This window comes from Bos javanicus, chromosome 10 (assembly GCF_032452875.1).
Source record: "Bos javanicus breed banteng chromosome 10, ARS-OSU_banteng_1.0, whole genome shotgun sequence".
In the NCBI taxonomy this organism is placed as follows: Eukaryota; Metazoa; Chordata; class Mammalia; order Artiodactyla; family Bovidae; genus Bos; species Bos javanicus.
Window position 1 is genome coordinate 45,734,242 of NC_083877.1, and position 20,734 is coordinate 45,754,975.

General features: G+C 36.1%; 1 protein-coding gene across 17 annotated transcripts in view; it reads left to right on the forward strand.

Moving 5' to 3' along the window:
- The window catches only part of HERC1 (HECT and RLD domain containing E3 ubiquitin protein ligase family member 1), a 232,895-nt gene that overhangs the window by 20,402 nt on the left and 191,759 nt on the right, over positions 1 to 20,734 (forward strand). The window contains exon 2 of one of the 17 annotated variants that reach the window (XM_061431034.1): positions 13,411 to 13,536. The exons of the other annotated variants lie outside the window; for them this stretch is intronic. The gene's annotated coding sequence lies outside the window, so the exon portion shown is untranslated. The remainder of the gene's footprint in view (positions 1 to 13,410; positions 13,537 to 20,734) is intronic. 17 annotated transcript variants of the gene reach the window in all.

Consider the following 20,734-nt stretch of genomic DNA (forward strand, 5'->3'; position numbering starts at 1 on the left):
TATGTTTCATAGTGCTTTTGTGATTGGAATGTGTTGGACGTGTGCCTTTGACTATGTAGATTTTAGTTAGTGTTTATGCAAGCAAAACTGAGTATCCTAGGTGTCTGTATGCATATACGTGTGTGTATATACACACACATGTATTAAGTACCTGTACACGTTGGTAAATCTTGGAAGTAAATTAAAATGTATTGTTATATTATTTGAGGAAAGAAAGCATTAGGTGGAGCAAAGAATAGTCTTGTAATAATTCCCTCAGGTCACGTGATGGTTGTATATGGCAGAAGGAGACATCTAGGGATGTTGAAACTGGATGCTTTTAAAAGTAGGATAGATTGTCATCTATTTGGGGTTGTCATTGGAATGGATTAAGTGACCTATTAAGGCCTCTTATAATTCTAAACTTTTTATGAATTTTGCTTTCCCTAAGCTCTTATCACTTTGCTTCTTAAATTTCTAGTTATGCTGTTTGCATGTGACGCTTACCCGTTCATTTGCTGGTCATGTATTCCATTCCCAATGCAGCCATCCTGGTGGTGTGTGGAGGAGAAAGCAAGTGTTAACATGTCACTTAACTTCTTTGTTAATATTATATAAACATATGAAAATCTTATTTGATTGAAGCAATTTCAGAAGACTTGATTAGGCTGGTTTGGTTAGTAGAGGATGCAAATAATAAATACAATGGAATTCTAATGTCCTAAGCATTTTTTCCTAGAAAAAGACTAAATTACTCAATATTTGAAATTTTTTAAAAAAGACTACATACATTGAACAGCTCATTTTCTAAAATATAGATTTTCAGAACTTAAAATAACAAAATTGATGACTTTGTGGTTTAGGATGTGGAGAAAAGTTTGTATTAGGATAAAAGCAAATTAATTTGTGAAAAAAAGCTTGTATTTTGTGGTTGGACAACTGTGTAATAATAAGTAACGAACTTACTATAATCTATTGATAATTTTCTATGAAAATAAAACTTTGACTTAACAGACGAATGTGTTATTATGGGTACACGCTGCAGATTATCATGATACTAAACATGTAGAAATGGGTCATTTTAAAAGGAGTTTGCAAAGCCAGTAAAGTTGCAACAGCAGCAGATTTTTTTTGACTAAAAATTGTAGAAGCTGTAAAAAAACATAAAGTAGGTAATTTACTTTTTAGATACTAGATCTGATTTTTATGATTTTAGTTTCTTCTGCTGTCACTTACTGGACCCTTTAAATTAATGGGAATGTTAAATTCCAGGTGAGATCCCTGAGCAAGGAATTAAGACAGTTGCATAAAATGATCCATTGATGGACTTTATTTATTTTTAGCTTTTGAGATTCCCACGTGGCTCAGTGATAAAGAACCTGCCTGCCATTGCAGGAGACAAAGGAGACACAGGTTTGATCTCTGGGTCAGGAAGATCTCCTGGAGGAGGAACTGGCACTCCAGTCCAGTATTCTTGCCTGGAAAATCCCATGGACAGAGGAGCCTAGTGGGCTATAGTCTGTGGGCTCTGTAGTCATTGGGGTTGTAAAGAGTCAGACATGACTGAACACACACACACACACATCACATTTATTTTTAACTTTATTTTGAAATAATGTTAGACTTATAGAAATGTTGCAAAGATAGTACAAAAGGTTCCAGATTCCCTTCACATAGCATCCTCTACTGTTGAGGGCTTACATAACAATGATCAAACCCAGGAAATTTGCATTGGTGAAATATTATTAATTAAATTACAGACTTTATTTGAATGTCACCTGTTTTTTCCCCAGTGTATTTTTTTTTTCTCTTCCAGGATCTAATCCAGGATCCCACATTTCATTTAGTTGTTACATCTTTCTCGTGTCGTCTCCTCCAATCTGTGACAGTTCCTCTGTTTTTCCTTTTCTTTCGTGACCTTGACACTTCTGATGAGTACTAGCCCATTATTTTATATAATTTTTCTCATTTTGGGTTTGTCATGTTTTTTGTATGTTGAGATTGAGGTCCTGTATGTTTGCAAGAAAACTACAGAGGGGATGTGTCCTCAGTGCATGATATTAGAGGGTACATGGTGTTGATGTGTCTTATTGCTAGTGATATTTTAACCTTGATTGCTTAAGGTGAACTCTGCTGTATTCTCCACTATAAAGTTACTTTTCTTCTTTTTGTAGTTGATACATAATCTTAGGGGAGATAGTTTGAGACTATGTGATACACTGTTTCTCCTCAAATTTTCTCCCACTGATTTTAGCAACCATTGGTATATATCCTCTGCAGCAGTTATTATTGTGATATTTTTCCTGCCGGTGATTTTGTACTTCCCTCATTCCTGAAAGAGATGTCCCTTCCTCATTTGTTAAATTATCTATTTTGATGAGTGTGACTTCATGGATATATATTCTAAAGATTCTAATCCAATAGTGTCATCATTTTGTTGCTCAGATTCTTCCAGTTTTGGCCATTAGGAACTCATTCCAGTTGGCCTCCACCCTTGTTTTAGTACTTCCTTATACTCTGGCACCACAGGCTATAGTCTGTGCTCATCTTGTAATTTTCCTTGTATCTGTCCTGAAATCAACTCCTTTTATTGGAGACCAGAATTTAAATCAAGACCTGAATGCTGGGTATGTTCACTAAGGTATCATTTCTCCTGGGCCCTCAGAGGACAGAGCAAGGAAGTATATGTATATACTAACCTGCTCACACGTGCAAACAGATATACACGTTTATCTCTATATTTGTCTTTCTCTATATATTAAAACCATATTTGAGTTCATAGTTATATGTTCTATTCCAGTCCCAACACCAGAAGGTTCATTCCAACCTTTTCTTATTTGTAACTTTTTTTTTTTCTAATGGTGAGAAACCTGGCTTTCATTATCTGTAATACTGTATACCAATTTATTTGTTCAATTTTAGAATGCACATCAAGTAGTGACCAATTGCTCACCCTTCTGAGGAACATTTGCCAATTAGAGTGCACTATTTGTATACAAGTTTTTTTCTTGTCTTTAACTTTCTAGTATCTTGTCAACATACTGTTTTTCAAAGTTACTTAGGTTAATTCTTTTCTTCCTCATTTCCTTTAGTGTGGTTATATTATTCATCTGTAATGCAGTTAGGTTCTTACTCTGTATTCTATTTTGGGTTCCCCCAGTTCTGGTTGATTTTTATTTATTTTGGTATATGAGACATTGCTATTACTAAAATATACTTAGAAAATTGTCACTTCTTACTCCCACTACCCTGGTCCCATTCTCTTCTCCCCACCTTTTCCCTCGCCTGTTTTCCATGACTTTAGGTAACCAGTTTTTTTAGTTTCTGGTTTATCCTTCCATTGTCTCTTTTGCACAAATGAATAGATTGTGTGTGTGTGTGTGTGTGTGTGTGTGTTTTACATTTCTTTTTCCCTTTGCGTACAGGTTTTTAAATTGAGGTACAATTCACACAACACAAAGCCTCCTTTTCTGAAGTGTACAAAATCATTGTTTTTCGGTCTATTCATAAGGCTTTGCAGCCATTACCACTAGCTAATTTAGAACATTTTCATTACCCTGAAACGAAACCCTGTATTCATTAGTAGTCACTTCCTGTTCCCCTTTCCCCAGCCACTAGTAACCATTAGTCTACTTTCTGTTTGTATGAATTTGTCTGTTCTGTTCATTTCATGTAAATGTGGAATTATATAATATGTGGACTTTTGTGCCTAGCTTCTTTCACTTAATGTAATCTTTTCTAGGTTCATCTATGTTGTAGGCTGTGTCAGTACTTCATTCCTTCTTATGACTGAATAATATTCCATTATATGAATATATCACACTTTGTTCATCCATGCACACTTATTGGACATTTGATTTTCATTTTTTTAGCTATTATGAACATTCAGATACAAGTTTTTATGTGGACATATGTTTTCAGTTCCTTTGGGTTTATATTTGGGAGTGGAATTACTGGTTCATAAGATAACTTTTTGAGGAACTGCCAAACTGTTTTCCAGTTCCTTTCTTTCTTATATGAAGAATGGCATGGTATAGATATTCTGTGCACCTTTTTTCAGTGTAAGAGTGTGTCCTGGAAATCACTCCAACAGTTCATCCTTTTGAAGTGATCCTTTTGATATTCTGCATTCTTATTTTTTTAATTAAAGTTTTTAAAATTTATTTTTGACTGCACTATGTGGCTTATGGGATTTTAATTCCCTGAGCAGGGATTGAACCTGGGGCCCTAGCAGTGAGAGTGCTGAGTCCCAACCACTGGACCACCAGGGGATTCTCAGATATTCTCCATTCTTTTTTTTTTTTTTTAATAGCTGTATAGTACTCTCCTGTGTAGATGTGTCCTCAGTTATTCAGTCATTCTTCTTTGAGTATTTAGGTTGCTTCTTACATTTTGCATTTATAAACAATTTTATAGTACATGACCTGTGTATATGTATTTTTGTAGTGTAAAAGATATATTAATATCTTCAGGGTAGATTTTTATAAATGGGATTGCTGGGTCAAAATTTCTGTACATATGTAATTTTGCTAGAGATTGCTAGATTTTTCTCCAGAAGGATTGTACTAATTTGTATTCCTATCAGTAATGAGAGCACCTGTTTTCACCACAGCCTTAACCAACAGAATATGTCATTGTGCTTTCTATTTTTTTTTTTTCTGTCAGAGACGACTGATTTTAAAAAGTGCCCTGCAGTTATTTTAGTGACCTGAATCTGTTGTGAAAGGGCACTTATTGCCTGCCATTGGCAGATTCTTATAGCTTGAAAGTGAAATATATTGTCCACTAATATTCTACTGATACATGCAGGTTATTTTGTGCAGGGGAAATTGACTAGAATGCAGTTTCCTGGTCTAGCTAGGATTGCTCATTTGAGACTTTTTGTATTTAATGAAGTTGCTGCGTTGATTCATAATACCTTGCTCTGAAATACTTGTGGAGTTTAACAAAGGATAACTGAAATTGTGAGGAGAGTTTTGTTACCTCTAGAGTATGTATGAGATACTAATTATTGGTTCACACTGTCTGCTAGTTATTTTGAACAGGACATACAGGACCTATTGACACTATGGTTTGATAGTTATTTGACCAGTAATGGCTTTATCTGGAACCTGTTTTATTTCCATGTGAAAGAAGGCCAGTCTTAAGGAAGGTGAAATCAAGAGTCTGAAGTTCTGGGTTAGGATAATCCTGTCAGATTTTAGTGGTGCCAGTAACCAAGACAACATGAAAAACATCCCCATCTTACAAGGAAACTTGTTTTGCCCAGTGAGGCTGGGGATTTAGGTTTTTTCCCCAAAAAGGACATTGTTCCAGGTGCTTGGAACAGATTAATGAAAAAAAGATTCTTGTACTAGAGGAGCTTACATTCTAGTGATTTTTTTGATGAACTCATGTTCTCAGGAAGATAGATACTAAGTTCTGATAGAATCAGTAAAGGTCTGGTGTAGTCTTAAAAACACCTTTGGTGGTATAAAAACCTCAAATAACAGTTTATTTTACTGATTACATAGAGAAGCCATGAAAAGTTTACCACCGAATGGTAACTTATGTTGTTCACCAATTTTTTTTCTCTCATTTTAAGTGATTTCTACTATTGCTACTAGTAGTGTGTGGTAGTCACTCAGTCATGCCCAACTCTTTGCAATGCCATGGACTGTAGCCTGTCAGGCTCCTCTGTCCATAGAACTCTCTAGCCAAGAATACTGGAGTGGGTTGCCATTTCCTTCTCCAGGGGATCTTCCCGACCCAGGGATTGAACTCTGGGCTCCTTCATTGCAGGCAGATTCTTTACCATCTGAACCACCAAGGAAGCCCAATAGAATAATAATAGTAGAATAATAGTATACTATAGTTTTTTCCTCAACTGTGGTTCCATGAGAGAACTAAACTCTAATGTTCTAGGACATTTGAGCATTAATTGTATGTGAAGAATTAGCTCCTGTCCAGTGCATCCAGAATGTCACTAGTTATGTACTGTCCTTGGGAGAACTGAGAAAAGGTTTACTCCGGCATTCATTTCAAGTTTTATGGTTCAAAACCTAGTTTTTATGAACCTAGCTGACGAAGGTCATTGTCATTATATAATAGTTAATTAGGTGTTTTTTTTCCCCTGACTTATTAACACTTATTAGCAGAGTGTTGTTGGATAAGTTTTAATCTCTTAGGCTGTTACCTGATCTATAAAATGTTTGATAGTTGCTGTCTCATAGGGCTCATGTGAAGCTCAATATTTTGGCCACCCAGTGTGAAGAGCTGACTCATTGGAAAAGATCCTGTTACTAGGAAAGATTGAAGGTAAAAGGAGAAGGGGGTGGCAGAGGATTAGATGGTTAGATAGCATCAGTGACTCAATGGACATCAATTTGAGCAAACTCTGGGAGATAATGGAGGACAGAAGAAGCCTGGTGTTCTGCAGTTCGTTGGGTCACAAAGAGTTGAACGTGACATAGTGACTGAACAACAGGGCTCGTGTAAAGATTAGAAAAGTTTTTTTCCATCTACATTTATCCATTTCTGTGACTTTAAAAACTAAGTGTTAATTGACTTCCACATTTATATCTTCAGCCCAGACCCCTTCCTTGAGGTACAGGGTCATAGTTCATCAGCTTATTCCACATCTCATTTGGTTGTCTAAAAGACTTCTCAAACATAGAAGTTGTGATTCTCGTCCTCACCATTTTCTTTGAATGTACCCTTAGTAAATTGGCAGGATCAATTAACTAGTCACTCAGACCAAAAAACTTGGTGTCAACTGTGCCTCTTTTGTTTATACCCTATAATCAGACCATTAGCAAATCTTTCTAGTTCTGTCTTTTGAATATATTTCTAATTTGATCAGATGTTACCATCTCTGTCTTATTACTCTGGTCTAAACCACCATCATCTCCTGGGTAGATAATTAAAATAGTCTCTTAACTATTTTCTCACTTGATCTCCTACAGTCTCTTCTGTGTTTCATAGCTAGAATGGTCTTTTTAACTGTTCATCAGGTAGGCCACTCCTCTGTTTAATGCATTGTAGTGACTTCCTTTTGTAGTTAAAATAACATCTAGATTCCTAGCCATGGCCTATAAAGTCCTCCTTTATGTAGTCCTTGTCTGCCTGTCTCTGTTCACTCCATTTCTGCTGCACCGAGCTTCCCTATATTCTTTGATCATGCTGGGTGCATTCCCAGGGCTTAATGCTTGTTCATGCACTGCTCTTCCTTCAGGTCTCTGCACTGCTTGCTCCCACACATCATTCGTGTCTGCTTAAAAAGGGGTTCAGAGAGTCTACTTCTTTAGAGAGATCTCCAATGATCATACTATACAAACTAGTGATCACCTTGCCCCTAATTTCTCCTTGTCTCTCTCGCTTTTTTTTTTTTTATGGTGTGCTTTCTGAAAAGTAATGATTTGTCTACTTGTTTATTACTTGTCTTCCTCACTAGAATGTAAACTGAGAGTAGGAACTTTATATCCTGTTCATTCCAGTGCCTAGAAAAGTCCCTGACCCACAGTAAGCCAGAGATGCAACTCTAGGAAATTGTATGTGTAGTAAAATTATCTCTAAATTAGATTAAGTGATTCTACCTTTTAAAGATTTTAAACCAAAGGAGAACTATTAAACAGTTAAATGATGCTGTGATTTTTTTTTGCATTAAATACTTATATGTGAAATGTTAAGATTTAGAACTTACTATCAAGATTATATATTTATGCAAAGGATGTGCTAAGTAACATTTAAAGAATAAGCTTGGAGTGTATCTCTTCTGTTTGTTGTAGTGTTTAACATTCTTTGGTTGTCCTCTAATTATAATGTTAGTGATGTTGATGTTATAATAATATTTCCTCTTACTCTGGCAAACTATTTTTCCTCACTCTAAATTCTTGATTTAAAGTTTCTGTTGATCTTGATTTTGGAGGGGAATGTGTTATTATCTGAGCTTTTTCTTTTTAAACTTAATATAGAAGCATTTATAGACACCCTTCTAAATATTGTCATTTAAAATTTTTTATGTATGTATTTTTTTTGGCTTTTCTCAAGATGCGGTGAGCTGGGGCTACTCTCTAGTTACATGAGCGTCTCATTGTGGTGGCTTCTCGTTGCAGAGCATGGGCTCTAGGGTGCTCAGTCTTCAGTAGTTGCTGCACGTGGGCTCAGTAGATGTGGTTCCTCGGTTCTAGAGCACAGGCTTAATAGCTGTGGTGCACAGGCTTAGTTGCTCAAGCCTGACATGTGGGATCTTCCTGGATCAGAGATCGAACCCATGTCTCCTGCTTTGGCAAGTGGATTCTTTACTACTGAGCCACCAGGGAGGCCATGTTTGCCATTTTTAAAGACCTTTCCTGTTAGTCACTATACAGTAAAAGTGTTCATGAAAAGTTTTGTGTGATATAATTCAAATAAGCAAATTTGCTAACTGATAGTATTAGAAATCTAGGATAACCTAGGAATATTATATTATTTATGTGTTAATATAATTTAAAAGCATGTGGGGGGCCAGTATCTTTTATATAAGGTATCACTGAACTTTCTTACACATCTGAGCATTCAGTGATATATATTTAAATTTTGTCAGTAGTATAATCATAGTTTCTGACTTCTCAAAATTGCATATTCTTTTGAAAAGAAGGAATGATGAAGAATGATGGAGAGATTTATATAATTTAGTGAAGGTGGTATGGTGTAATGGACAGATGCACATATGAAGAATTAATATTGGGTAACACTTATTGAGTATTTATTGTACACCAGGCACTATTGTAAGAACTTTGCTCTGTTGTATAAATCATCATATTAAATCTGGTTGAATTGTTTATTATTTAAACCAATTTAACTTATTTATTTTGTAGATAGGAGATTGAAGCACACACAGAAAGGTGCTTGCCCAAGATCTTGTAGCTAGTAAATAGTGGCGCCTGTATTTGAATTCAGAAACAGAGGCAGATGTTGGTAGAAACTGTGGGGCAGGGGACGGAAACAGCCAGCCAGTGATTGTTTTATCTGATTTAAAATCCCATCCAAATAATGTCATTTGAGCAGGTCTGTTTTACATAGGTGTTCAGAAACTCATGTTGACAAAGGCAGACTTTTAAGTGCCGTGTATTGCTTTGACTTTTTAAAAAATAATTTTATTTTTTTATTTTGGCTCGCTGGGTCTGTTGCTGTGGGGGCTTTTTTCTAGTTGCGGTGAGCTGGGGCTACTCTCTAGTTGTGGTGCTTGGGCTTCTCTTCTCACGTGTGTGCTTAATTTGCTCAGTCGTGGCTGAATCTTGCGGCCCCATATACTGTAGCTTGCCAGGCTCCTCTGTCCATGGGCTTCTCCAGGCAAGAATACTGGGGTGAGTTGCCATTTCTGACCCAGGAATCGAACTCTGGTTTCCTGCATTGCAGGCCGTCTGAGCTACAAGGGAAGCTCTCTTTTCATAGTGGTGTTTTTCTTGTGGAACTTGGCTCTAAGGCGCCCCTGCTCCCAGGCTCTAGAGCACTGGCTTAGTAGTTGTGGTGCACGGGCTTAGTTGCTCCTTGGCATGTGGGATCTTTCTGAATCAGGGATTGAACCAATGTCTTCTGTGTTGGCAGGCAAATTCTTTACCACTGAGCCACTAAGGATGCTGCTTTGACTTCTTAAAGAATGTTTCTATCAATAGTTTTCTTCTGCCAAAGAAGGTAGTAGGTGTTAGACGAGAACAACAGTTGGAATAAGGATTGAACTTTGCTATTTTAAAAAGGTGAATGTTAGTGAATTTTTATACCCTGAAATAAGTTTTTCTTGGTAGACCTTGAAACAATGATATTAAGTAGCGAGTTTAGTCTGAAAACTGTCTGGAGTGCAAACAAGTAGTAAAATAATAATGCCTCACATTTGTATATAGCTTTTCACTTTCCCGAGTAGTTAGGGAAACATCTCAATTTATCTTTGTAACACCTCTGTGGAATAGGCAGGATAGATATTTTGCCATTTGATAAGTTTCCATAGAGGAGAAAGGTGCTTGCCTAAGGAACAAGCCTTTGAATAACCTCTAGTTGTTAGACTGTCTTTTATGAAGATGCTATTCATAAAGGACATCACTGTTGCTTTGCAAAACTGCCAGAGTGTAAGTGGTGGATTTCTGCATTGTATGGTGTTATAGACTTATCTCTTACATTAGTGATTGAGAAGTTCTTCATCTGGAGGCAGAATATACTTGGCATGATGAATTTGGGCAAAGATGGCCTATTGTAATTGGTATGTTCTTAGTGTTTGTTATGCTTAAAGCCTAGGCATTTTTAAGAAATACAGCTTAGGTTAAAAATATAATTCTTGTAGCAACACAGTTGTAATCTTTTTTAAATTGATATTTTTCGTTAAGACCTTTTCCAGTTAGGCTATAATAATATTGATACTGTTTTGTTTATATTGTAGATTAGCATAGGAGTAGGGCACTTTGATTCTTTGAAATCTAGAAGGGTGTTTTGATAGCTTCTGAAAAGACTCACGTAATGTGTGACAGTAGGGAAATGCTGATAAAAATTTAGTATGTCACCTAACATACTAACACCTAACAGTATTCCTCCTGTTCATTTTGAAACTATTCTGAATTGCACTGATTAAATTGGTCTGAGATTTTAAGAGGAATTTTTCAAAACTCTTAAAAGATATGCTGTATAAGGGAATAAAATCAGGTGCAAATTTACAGAATCACTTCATTTTAATGATGGTTGAAAAAATGTGACATTGTTTTTCAGATGATTGCTGAATGTTTTGTATTTTTAAGTTGCATCTTTCAGTTCTCAGTGTTATTCTCTTATTCCGTGGTGCTGTCTTGTAATTGCCTCCTTGTTACCACCCCCTCCCTCTTCGTCTGCCATCTGTTGGCTTGGCTTTTTATTTCACTATAGGGAAGGCAGGAAAGAGTTCTTGTACACAAGATAAAACTAGTCCTGTTTGGAGCTTAGTGAGCTGGAGCATCTATACAATATGTCTTCTGATGATAAATTCCAGAAGTACCATAAGCCCACGGGAATAGTAGCAATGACTCTGCAATACTGTCTACAACTTAAATAAAAATTAAAAAAAATTATAATTAGACTATTATTTTCATGGAAAGCCATAAACTGGCTGGATATTATTAACAGGCTTGTAAATAAGAATTAATTACATAGGAGAGTTTAGCATATTGAGTATTCGTGAAATTCTTGTCAAATGATTTCATACTTTATAAACTTGATTTGTTCATGGTAAACTTAAATTCACTTATGCATGACTGTGCATTAATCTTTTATGGGAATACATAGAGGCTATTTGCAGTCCTAGGTAGATAACTCAATTCCAAGACAGTGTTTATTTAAAAAAATATTTTTATTATAAAATCTTTTAAACATATACTAAAAGTAGAAAGAAAACTATAAAGCGCTCCCATGTACCTATCATTGAACCTTCATGAATTATTATAGACAATCTTATTTTCTTTATATTTCTGTCTACCACTACACACTCCCAGTTCTGGACTTTTTTGAACCATATCCTGGACATATTTAATTTGTAAATTTTAGGTATTTCAATATGACCTCTAAAAGATAGTCATTTTCTCTTTTTATTAAGTAAGCATAATACCATTATCTTAAAAAGTTTTATAACAAGGTGTTAATGTCATCAAACATATAGTCAGGTTTTGTATTTTTCTGATTGTTTTATATACATACACAGTTGGCTTGAAGTGGATTCCAGATAAGGTCTGTAGTTTACAATTATCTTGTATATTAAATCACTTTTAATCTTTAGGCTCGCCTTCCTTTTTTTTTCCCCCTTTTTTTTTTGTTTTTTTAAGAAACCAGGTTTTTGAGAATTTTCCCATAGTCTCATTTTGCTGATTGCATCTCTGTACTGTAAATGTCATTTAACACATTCTGTCCCCAGAATTTCTTGTAAATTGATAGATTTGTCAGGTTTTTTTTTTTTTCTTTTGGTAGGAGAAATCTGTGTTCCATCAGGTCTTGTTCTCTTTTTGTGATATTGGCAGTTACTGATGATCATTCATTAGGGACTGCAAAATAGTGAAATTCTGTTGTTCATGTATTAGATGTTTTGGTTTTTTTTAAGATGGTGTTTTTTAGGATAGTCCTTCAACAGTGTAAATTGTACATTTTGGGCCTTGTATTTATATCTGAACGGGTTCTGGGATGATTTGACAAAATTCTTTTAAAAAGGAAAGAGTGCAGATCTTTATTATTGAAAATCCAGAAAAAACTTGGGAATCTAGAGTTTTACATTTGGCCAGTAAATAGCTGAACATCCTATCATGAGATAACAGCTTGTCTCGTAATATGTGTAGCTGGTCATTGGGGTTTGTTCTGTTGGAGTCTATGTTCATTTTCAGAAATTTCAAAAGTAATTTGTTCAGGGCAGCAGTTATTAGTTTTTTGAGTCTGATTTCTTGGCATGAATTTGAGAATAGGCTTTGGTGTGAATCAGATTTAAGAAATTTTGAGTTAATGTAACATAGCATAATTTGTATTAAAAGTTCTTTGACAACTAAAGCAGCAGCACTTCCCAGTGTAGATCCTTGACAAAAAGGTTTTGAGGTCAAGCAAACTGATATACTATGTGTACTTTTTCCTTTCTTGATACGTAATATAGTACGTGTTAACACGTAAAAGACCTACAGTAAGGAACCTGTTTAATATTAACTCAACATTTTCCAAATTTATTTGATAACTGAGGCTTCCCCTTGTTCCCCCATAGCATCTTGAAGAACTAATGGAACAAATTTTCCAGAGGAATCAGATTTTGGGAAATATGAATTGGGTTTGAACAGAGAATAAATAAAAATAGCTAATGATGATGAGTGTGTGTTACTTCACTACAGTGATGTGGGGAAATTTTTGATAGATAATAAGATGGAAGGTATATATGTATATATGTGGGTGATTCATGTTGCTATATGGCAGAAACAATACTGTAAAGCAATTATCCTCCAATTAAAAATAAATAAATAAAAATTTAAAAAATAATACATTTTTTCCAGTGAGAATAAAAGAAAGAGGCAAATGTTGTTTATCTTAGCCCGTAAGCATTATACTTTTAGAGAAGCCATGTTAGGAAAGGACTTCAGTCATATATAACATTACATGCTAGGCACTGTTTTCAGTCCTTTATATATAATTTGTAATTTGTTCATCTTTACAACAAACTTATCCAGTAGGTATACTGTTGTTATCCCAGTTTTACAGATAAGGAAATTGAGGCACAGAGAGATTAAGCAAATAGTTCGAAGGTTACACTGCAGAGTTGTTGATACAGCAGAACCAAAATCTAAACCTAGGCACCTGGCTCCAGAGTCCTTGTGCATAGCCACTGCTCCATACTGCAAGATGTGGCAGATGGAGATCATGAAATACAAATTAGATTAAGAGGGGATATAAACTCTGCTTGAAAGGACCATACATATTTTCTTTAACTTTCAGGCAATCAGTGTCTGAGAAAAGAATGTGGAGAGCTGACTGTGTCCCAGTGAAGATAGAAAACATGGAAACCTGGAAACTGTTATCCATAAAAAAGGTACACCTCTCAAAGATATAGATTAGATGAATGTAAGTAGAATGCTGAGTTAAGAGGACACTGTTATACCAGAATTTCAGATTAGAAGGGAATTGGAACTTACTTTATAAGACCCCTTCATTTTACATATGAGATCTGAGGTTCCACAGTTGGTTCATGTGCTTGTAGTAGTAATCATAGCTCACTTAAGTGTACTTCATTTTGCATTTGTACTTCATTCTACATTCATGTAGACTCTTGTTTGATCCTCTAAACAATCCTGAAAGGCAGGTGGGTCCTATATTTTCTACAACAAAACTGGGTTTTGAATTTTTTTTTTTCTTGGTGGGGGCACATACCACATGGCATGCAGAACTTCCTTGATCAGGGATCAAACCGGTGCCCCTTGCATTGGAAGCACAGAATCTTAACTGCTAGACCACCAAGGGAGTCCAAATCTGGTTATTGAATTTAGATATGGTGCATCCTAAAGGCTAAAATTTCGTATACTAAATCACATTGCCTCGGTTCTTAATGAATAACATGTAAAAGTAGTGCACACTTTTGGAATGAGATGACTTGGGTCAGAAAGAAAACCTGCATTTTGACAAATGGAAGTGACTCCCTCCTAAGTGTAAAAGATAGTATGTGCTAATTGGAAACAGTAATTTTTAGATGGTATAGAGGAAAATAAAAAAGTAAAAACTACCTCACCGCACAGAGTAACCACTGTTAAATTCTAATGTGTAGTTCTTGAGATTTTTTTTCTAGATTTTTATATACTCAGAGAATTGTTTCAAAATTATATGTATATATATATATTTATTGCTTTATAACCTAACATGTTGTGTTCTTAAAAGAGAATAATCATAGGCATTTGATCTTTTGCCTCTAACATAGTAAAAAAGGTACATGCAGCGACAGTAGGCATAAACTGATAGCATCCTGGGCCAACTGAAATGTGCCGTCCCTTCCCTAGTACACTCAGTTTAATAGCGGACCTGTTAGTAACAGGGTGAATAGATTAAAAAACCTGTTTGGGGTTAGATTAATTTAAGGAGGCAGTGAGTTTCACTTTCTATAGTTTCAGTTAACCAACTGTCAACCATGGTCTGAAAATATTAAATGGAAAATTCCAGAAATAATTCATAATTTTTAAATTGCTTGCCATTCTGAGTAACTTGATTAAATCTTTGGTGGTTATGCTCCATAAATCACCCCTTTGTACAGTGCTTGAGTTCAAGGAACCCTTATTTTACTTAAAATACAACAAAAGCAGTGATGCCGGTGATTCGGATATGCTAAAGAAACAGGTGCTTCCTTTAAGGGAAAAGTGAAAGTTCTCAACTTCATAACGAAAATTGTGTGCTGAGGTTGCTAAACTCTCTGATAAGAATGAATCTTCTACCTGTGAAATTGTGAGGAAGGAAATAGAAAATTGGTAATAGTTTTGCTGATGCCCCTCAAATTGCTTAAGTTTATGGCTACAGTGCCTAAGTGCTTAGTTGAGATGGGAAGGGCATTGTATTTGTACCATAAGATGTTTTGAGAGAAGGACCATAATTCACATAACTTTTATTATGGTGTATTTTTATATATACTGTTTTACGGAATATTGTTATATTCTATTTTATTATTGTTAATCTCTTACTATTCTAATTTATACATTAAACTTTATAATGTATATATGTGTTGTATATGTATACATATATATAATGTACATAATGTATAAGTATATGTATACTGTAAAAGTGTATAATGTTTAAGTCCATGGTCTGTACAGTCCATGGAATTAATTCTCCAGGCCAGAATACTGGAGTGGGTGGCCTTTCCTTCTCCAGGGGATCTTTCCAACCCAGGGATCGAACCCAGATCTCCCGCATTGCAGGCTATTCTTTACCAGCTGAGCCACAAGGGAAGCCCAAGAATACTGGAGTGGGTAGCCTATCCCTTCTCCAGCAGATCTTCCTGACCCAGGAATCAAACTGGGGTCTCCTGCATTGCAGGCGGATTCTTTACCAACTGAGCTATCAAGGAAGCGCAGTGTATGTATAGGGAAAACATAATATATTTGGATTAGGTACTGGCCATAGTTTCAGGTATCCACTAGGGGTCTTGGAACATATTTCTTGCAGATCAAGAGTGGATACTGCACTGTAGTATAAAGCTTTATTTTAGTGTTTTTTTCCTGTAGAATTTGGGATCATTGATTGTTTTGTAGTTTTATGTGGAAAAAACTCTTTTCACACTATACTGGATTAAAAGACAAGTAACTGAGACTCCTAAGAAAACATTAAAAAGAATAAAGTATAAGTTTTTTGAAACAGTCTAAATATGGGCTTTTTTAGTGAGTTTGTGTGTTGTGTGGGGGTTATGTAACCATCTCTAATTATCAATATACTGTTGCAGTGGTGGGAGGGGAAAGGAGCCTATTGTGTTGGATTGTGGAAGGGTTCTTTATACTTGAAGTTGGTTCTTTAGCAACTCTCGCTTTCTGTTTTCATGACTACATCTAGTAGTTTGCTTTGTTAATCATTCTCTTTACCCAAGCAGATTTTTGGCATGATCTTATTTTCAAAATGTTTTCTTTTTGAGGATTAGATTATATTGTATTTACATCTCTTAATATTTCCTTGTTGGTTTTAAATTGATAGTAAAGCTTATGATTTTAGGCATGCTAGTTCTTTTGCATTTCCATATAAATTTTAAAGTAAGTTCATCTATAGATGCAAAAAAATCTTGCTGTGATTTTGATAGATATTGTACTAAATCTCTAGATCATTTGGAGGGAGAACTGGCATTTTTATATTTAGTCCTCCATTCTAGGAACATGGTGTATCTCTTCACTTATTTAGAACTCCTTTGATTTCTTTCATCTGTGACTTGCAAGTTTTAGCCTATAGATCCTGTATATGTTTTGTTAGTCTTGCATCTACGTGTTTTATTTTTTTAAAAGTTTAAAACCTTTCAATCAGAGTATCATATATCTTCATAGAAGTGTATGTAAACTAAATATACAGCTTGATTACTTTCATGGAGATGGAATTATTTTCAAATTTTGCTATTTTCTGTTAACTTGAGAGATTTTCAGGAGGGAGGTAGGATTCAAGATGAAGGAAGGAAGAAAGTTTTCCATTTCTCCTTTGTCAGGTTTTCATAGTGTGACTTCATTGTTTTGTTTAAAGGTGAATTCTCAAGGAACATAGTCATAGATAGTTAAACTCATTTCCAAATTAACTTTGCCATTTAGATTTTTTCTATTGTAATTTACCACCATTCATGTTACAATAGATTAACTTTGATGTTTTCTAATATAAGAAATTCATGACTATTTCAAAACAATGAAGATTCGGGTTAAAGATTTAAGAGATGGAAAGATCTGCCTTCTCATTTTTGTTGAACTGGTTATTCCCTGCTCGTTAGCTTCCTTCTGTGTACTTTGTACAGGGCACAAGCTTAAGTAAACTTGTCATCTTGCTGTCTGGTTTTTATCTTCTAAGAAGGGTAGGCAACTTAGGGTCTATGTTTATGGACCGCCCTGGTCCATTTTGAGTAAGATTCGTTATTCTAATTCTGAGTTTACAAAGATGATATCATTATAATTACTTCAAATAACCATGTATCAGGGAAATTTAAAGTGGTATTTGATTAATACAGATACTCCAGGAATAAATAAGTTTGTTACGTATGCTCCACCAGGAAGGACATGGTTAATAATAGAAAAACTATATGTATCATTTAACTCCTCTGTATATTCTTATTGTAAAAGATAATCTTTTTCTTTTTTTAAAAAAGAATTTTTTGTTCTCCCTTCATTTTTATTACTGGAGCTCAGCTATGCTTGATTTAGCTATTTCTGTCCACTTCCACAGACTCTTATTTTGAAAAGATTTTAAGTCTATAGAAAAGTTGAAGAATAGTACAACAAACTCCTATGTGCTTTTCATTTAGTTTCATAGATTGTAACACTTTGTTGTGGGTGCTTTTTTTCTTTTCTCTAAACATACCCCCCACCCTCCCCCCACCACACAATTTGCTTTATGTGAGAGAAGTTGTAGTCACTAAGATATTCCCTCACCCCCTCAACCTAAAAAAAAAAAAAAATTTCAGGTGTGCATCTCCTAAAAATAAGGACATTTCCCAGTGTAACCACAATACCTTTATTGTGGAAGTGAAAGTGAAGTCACTCAGTCGTGTCCGACTCTTTGTGACCCCATGGACTGTAGCCTACTAGGCTCCTCTGTCCATGGGATTTTCCAGGCAGTAGTACTGGAGTGGATTGCCATTTCCTTCTCCAGGGGATCTTCCCAACCCAGGGATTGAACCCAGGTCTCCCACATTGTAGACAGATGCTTTAACCTCTGAGCCACCAGGGAAGTCTTTATCATACCTAAGGAAAATAACATGAATTCATTATCTAATATGCAGTGTCTGTATTTAAATTTTTTGTCTTCCACTTATCTTTTATGCCTTTTTTTTTTCTGATTCACAATTCAGTCATATTCACATATTACTTTTGGTTTCTTTGTCACTTTAGTCTCTTTTAGTCTAGAACAATCCCTTGCTTCCTTCCCCTCTTTTTCAGTGATACTAACTTTATTGAAGAATTAATCTAGGCCATTTGTCTTACATAATATACTACAATCTGAATTTGCTGATTGTTTCTTTAAGATTATGTATGAATTTCGGGATAGCTATGTAAGTGGTACGTGCTTTTTGTGTCACCTCACAAGGCACCTAATGCCATTTTTTCCATTATCAGATCAGATCAGTCGCTCAGTTGTGTCCAACTCTTTGCGACCCCATGAATCGCAGCATGCCAGGCCTCCCTGTCCATCACCAACTCCTGGAGTTCACTCAGACCAACGTCCATCGAGTCAGTGATGCCATCCAGCCATCTCATCCTCTGTCGTCCCCTTCTCCTCCTGCCCCCAATCCCTTCCAGCATTAGAGTCTTTTCCAATGAATCAACTCTTCGCATGAGGTGGCTAAAGTACTGGAGTTTCAGCTTTAGCATCATTCCTTCCAAAGAAATCCCAGGGCTGATCTCCTTCAGAATGGACTGGTTGGATCTCCTTGCAGTCCAAGGGACTCTCAAGAGTCTTCTCCAACACCACAGTTCAAAAGCATCGATTCTTTGGTGCTCAGCCTTCTTCACAGTCCAACTCTCACATCCATCCATGACCACAGGAAAAACCATAGCCTTGACTAGACGAACCTTTGTTGGCAAAGTAATGTATTTGCTTTTGAATATGCTATCTAGGTTGGTCATAACTTTCCTTCCAAGGAGTAAGCGTCTTTTAATTTCATGGCTGCAGTCACCATCTGTAGTGATTTTGGAGCCCAGAAAAATAAAGTCTGACACTGTTTCCACTGTTTCCCCATCTATTTCCCATGAAGTGATGGGACCGGATGCCATGATCTTTGTTTTCTGAATGTTGAGCTTTAAGCCAACTTTTTCACTCTCCACTTTCATCAAGAGGCTTTTGAGTTTCTCTTCACTTTCTGCTATAAGGGTGGTGTCATCTGTGTTTCTGAGGTTATTGATATTTCTCCCGGCAATCTTGATGCCAGCTTGTGTTTCTTCCAGTCCAGCGTTTCTCATGATGTACTCTGCATATAAGTTAAATAAACAGAGTGACAATATACGTTGTTGACGAACTCCTTTTCCTATTTGGAACCAGTCTGTTGTTCCATGTCCAGTTCTAACTGTTGCTTCCTGATCTGCATACACATTTCTCAAGAGGCAGATCAGGTGGTCTGGTATTCCCATCTCTTGAAGAATTTTCCACAGTTTATTGTGATCCACACAGTCAAAGGCTTTGGCATAGTCAATAAAGCAGAAAGAGATGTTTTTCTGGAACTCTTTTGCTTTTTCCATGATCCAGCAGATGTTGGCAATTTGATCTCTGGTTCCTCTGCCTTTTCTAAAACCAGCTTGAACATCAGGAAGTTCACGGTTCACATATTGCTGAAGCCTGGCCTGGAGAATTTTGAGCATTACTTTACTAGCATGTGAGATGAGTGCAATTGTGCGGTAGTTTGAGCATTCTTTGGCATTGCCTTTCTTTGGGATTGGAATGAAAACTGACCTTTTCCAGTCCTGTGGCCACTGCTGAGTTTTCCACATTTGCTGGCATATTGAGTGTAGCACGTTCACAGCATTATCTTTCAGGATTTGGAATAGCTCATTATAGGTGATGCTAAATTTGATCATTAATTTAAAGTGGATGCTGTTACCAGATCACTTCACTCTTAAGTGCACATTCCCCCACTCCTTTTGTAACTGATAATTAATCTAGGAAGTGTGGTATTTTGAGATTATGTGAAAATCCTCTGTTGTTGCACATGGGCTTTCTTTAGTTGTGGTGAGTTGGGGCTGCTCCTCATTGCAGTGCATGAGCTTCTCATTGCAGTGGCTTCTCTTGTGGAGCACAGGCTGTAGGTGCACGGGCTTCAACAGTTGCAGCACATGGCCTCAGTAGTTGTGGCTTGAGGGCTCTAGAGCATGGGCTCAGTTGTGGTGTAAGGGCTTAGTTGGCATGTGGAATCTTCTCCAACCAGGGATCGAACCCATGTCCCTTGCATTGGCAGGCGGATTCTTATCCAGTGTACCACCAGGGAAGTCCTGTGTATTATTTATTTAACCAGTTTCTTATTGGTGGACTTAAGACTGTTTCTTCTTTTTGCTCTTTATACCTTTTATTTTTTTCTGCTACTTTAAAAGACTGCGATGAATAGGATATTTCTTAGTTTAAGCATTACCCTATTCTTAATTAAAATTGCATAATGCAAATGTTGATTGAGCCTAGTCTTATTGAGTATATACCTTCTAAATATCCTTAAAATTTATCTCCTCACAAACCTGATCTATTATGATTGTTTTCTTTTAGGCCCTCATCTCTTAACTTTTCGGGTATTTCTTGTGTCCTGGGCATTCTGTTCTTTTCTTCTTTCTCAGTATTATCCACAGCTCCTTCTGGGTGACTTTTGTTATGTAGTGTTGTCATAGTATATTCCAGTTGCTTGCACATCCTTCTCATCTGGGTTCTGAGTCCTGTGGGCATACTGTGCTTTGTGTGTAATAGATTTTCCTAATGTAGATGCATTTGTACCTTTTTCTGGTAACATTTGTTTATTTTTGGTTGCACTTGGGTCTTCTTGCTGTGTGCAGGCTTTCTCTAGTTGCAACGTGTGGGGTCTACTCTTCATTGTGGTGCACAGGCTTCTCATTTTGGTGGCTTCTGTTGT